The sequence below is a fragment of the Podarcis tiliguerta genome (assembly GCF_965153285.1).
Source record: "Podarcis tiliguerta genome assembly, chromosome: 17".
NCBI lineage: Eukaryota > Metazoa > Chordata > Lepidosauria > Squamata > Lacertidae > Podarcis > Podarcis tiliguerta.
This window is the reverse complement of record NC_139550.1, coordinates 12292189-12295922: the sequence shown is the minus strand read 5'-3', so window position 1 is coordinate 12295922 and position 3734 is coordinate 12292189. Positions and strand designations below refer to the sequence as shown.

The following is a 3734-nucleotide window of genomic DNA, read 5'->3' as shown; positions in this document are numbered from 1 at the left end:
TCTTCAGTCTAGGGTTGCCACCTTTGTTCTGACATAATGGACAGGTTGGGTTCATATATACAGGTTGGGTGCTGAAGTGACAGCTGTGTACAGCTGAAAACACTGGCAGCATTAAGATAAATTCAACAGTGTAAATAAGTTCTGATGGATGGAATACTGAACGGTATAGTTTTTGTAAAATATGTAGGGATTTATTATATGTATGGAAAGAGAAGAAGGGGAGTCATTGATATTTTAAGGATGTAAAAATGAGTACTTTAAACTGTAAAACAGAAAATTTAATTTTATATATATATATATATATATATATATATGAATGAGAGAAGTGATATATATATATGTTTTATATATATATATGAAGCAACTTCAAAACAATCCATTGCAATCTATTGTAGCCTCACAGCCTAGATTGATACAGCTCACAGACTCCACCAACCAGCTAGTTGTGTGAATTGGCCCTGAAAGACCACAATCTTAACAATGCATGGGGATTTCTCATGGAATGGGGATATTACTGTCAGTCCCATAATTACATCCTCAATTGAAGAAGGACAAGAATAGTTGCTGTAGCTATTATAGTTTTCAAGAAAATGTACTTCAAAGGTTTCCTGGCAGCAGCAGACACTAACTCACCTACCTCCCAAAAAATTGACTGACATGATTGTGACATCACCATTTGCCATCTACTTGTTGATCTGTCTACAAGTATTAAGCTGGGTTTTTACAGTATAGGGTGTGGGGAATTGGCAGGCTACAGAGCTGTCAAGTAGCAGCTTGACATTAAGAGGAGCTTGACATTAAGATGAGCAACTTGAAGTCTTTGGGGTAGGTCCAAGATGGGGGTTATGTTCCTCCAGTAGCTGTTCCGGAACTGCACTCTTTGCTACATTTTTCTATCAGTCTATTACTATCCCTCTTTAAGTGTTCAGCATTAGTGTTTAACTTAACACAAGAGTAGTGAATAGATCCACCACAACCCATCACTGCTGCCTTTTACCACCAGGTGGAAGGTGGTCATCTGAAGTGGAGAGCTTCCTATACATTTTAGAAAACCAATTTTCTGGGGGATTTGGAGTGGAACAGGAGGGGAGGGAAGTTGGCACCCTCATCCCCATAATGCTTCCTCACATATTATGTTAACATGAATATTGATTTTATGAAGAGGACTATTTCGTAGGCCACAAACTTCTTGCTTTGACCCAGCAAACCTTTTGGGGGTGATAAATACGCACATTCGTGTGGGAGATTGGAGGGAGCACAAGGAATTGTCCCTTTCCCATCCCCGTCTAGTAAATACTCGTTGAAGAAACAGAACTTCCCCCATCACTGCAATCTTTGCCTCCTGACAGGACAAAAAGGCAGGGGAGAGAGAATGAGAGAGAGAACCCAGCTAAATGCCTGTAGAATGATCAGGAAAAAATGGAAGACTGGACTCCCAGTACTGGAGTTTACCATCAAGGTTAAGGGCTTGCCGATCGGAAGGTCGGCAGTTCAAATCCCCGTGACGGGGTGAGCTCCTGTTGTTTGTTCCCAGCTCCTGCCAACCTAGCAGTTTGAAAGTACGTCAAAGTGCAAGTGCAGTGGTACCTCAGTTTACATACGCTTCAGGTTACAGACTCCGCTAACCCAGAAATATTACTTCGGGTTAAGAACTTTGCTTCAGGATGAGAACAGAAATCACGCAGCAGCAGCGTGACGGCAGCGGGAAGCCCCATAAGCTAAAGTGGTGCTTCAGGTTAAGAACAGTTTCAGGTTAAGAATGGACCTCCAGAATGAATTAAGTTCTTAACCCGAGGAACCACTATAGATAAATAGGTACCGCTCCGGTGGGAAGGTAAACGGCGTTTCTGTGTGCTGCTCTGGTTTCGCCAGAAGCGGCTTAATCATGCTGGCCACATGACCCAGAAAAACTGTCTGTGGACAAATGTCGGCTCCCTCAGCCAGTAAAGCGAGATGAGCGCCGCAACCCCAGAGTTGTTCAAGACTGGATTTAACTGCCAGGGGTCCTTTACCTTTATCTTTACAATAGTTAATAGCTATAGAAACTGAGTTCTAAAATTTAGGGGAAATGCCCATTCTAATTATTATGCTCCAATGATTTATTTACTCTTTATGGTGCCACAATATTCATAATTAATATTAAGAATGCTTACCAAGGTCAGATATATAACAATATCTGACATACTCATATGGGAAGCATGAAAGCACATCACTTAGCTCTTTGCAATACTGCTTTTTATCCACTGAGTGGCATCACATTCATGTCTAAGAAATGTAAATAAAGTTCTGCCTGATTTCCTAAATTGAGGAAGTACAGGGAAGAGGAAAGAGTTACCAGGTAGTTTAGGATGGAGGTGGATCACTGGCAGCCTAGGGCCCAGTCTGGATGGCAAATAAATTATATCTGGTCTTTGCTAATCCTACCAAAGTTGATTCAAGCTACTGTAAACAGTTTGTTCACAATTTTACTCATAAGGAAAATAACTGAAGAAAGGAAGGAGTTTTTTTTTGTCTGAGATTCCAGCTGCCCCAGGTAATCAGAGCTGTTCTGGCACACTCTCTCAGTCCCCAAGAAGGTTGGAAAAGCCTTACAAAGATGTCTTCAAACTTATCCAGATTCTCCTTTTTCATAAATATGACTTTCTCCTTAGCTGCAGTCTTTTAGAAGTAAATTTGCTGTTCATCCCAGCTGTTTCCGGGTGTTGCTTTCTTCTTGGACACAGATTTGTGAAACTGATTGTGAAAGTCATGCAAGCCAATTGCACTGGCATCCTGTACAACCGATGTAAGATTTTTCTGACAGTCTCTTCAATATTAGGTGAAACTGTCTTCCCAAAGTAGGTAGACCACAGTTTGTCCACGTTTTGTCTTCAATTATACATGGGATCTTTTTTCCCATACTTTTTCACAACTGGAAGGGGGCCCATTTGGATTTTTAATTTTATAAAAGCTGAAAAAATCCCTTTCCCCCTTACACCAATCCAAAGTAGCAGAGTCACAACTGACACATATGAGATACTTGGGGAATACCTGTAGAAGGTGTCAGAGGTATGCATGGTTCAGTGAGCTCAATTTACTGCCCAGGGATGTGAGATGCAATTGGGACCAGTGCCTGACCCACAAAGAATAACTGGCCGCAGGAATTCTTTTAGGTAGTTTCCATGCCCCCTGTTTCATATTTTAAAAACACATCTGAATTGTTATTTGCTGATATGAATATGCACAGTTACATTCTTTGATGAGCTTGCTTCCTGTTTCGGCTACAACTCATCAAACTTCTTATTACTTTTGGTCCATATTAGCCAACATCCATCTTGATTGTTCAGGCCCAAACATACCTTCTTTAGGGGCCTTTATGTTTCCTTGTAAACATTTCAGAAACATTGGTTGTTGTTGTTGTTTTTAAAGGCAAAGCTGACATTGTCCCAGAAGCTTAGCCCATCAGGAAAGAATACACGCCTATACCAAGTTTGGATTGGGTCAGATTAGGGTGTCCCATTTTACAATCGATACATATTTAAAGCAATTATTATGGTCAAGTTGGCTCAATGGGAACCTGGTTTCTGATAGAAAGACTGTCAGTAGCATGACAATAGAGGAGGGATGGTGAGGAGCCAAGGTCAGTAAAAGCTGGGCAGAGCAGATATGAAAAGGCACAAAGGCAGTTCTGTAGCAAAGGCAATGGAATTGCAAGTAGCCAGCCCAGGAATGAGAGCTGAACCAATTTGCAGAAG

At 41.2% G+C, this 3734-nt stretch overlaps 1 long non-coding RNA gene across 1 annotated transcript in view; it reads left to right on the top strand.

The window, feature by feature from the left end:
• Nucleotides 1–3734, top strand: part of LOC310668040 — a 1372673-nt gene that overhangs the window by 707887 nt on the left and 661052 nt on the right. The window lies entirely within an intron of this gene.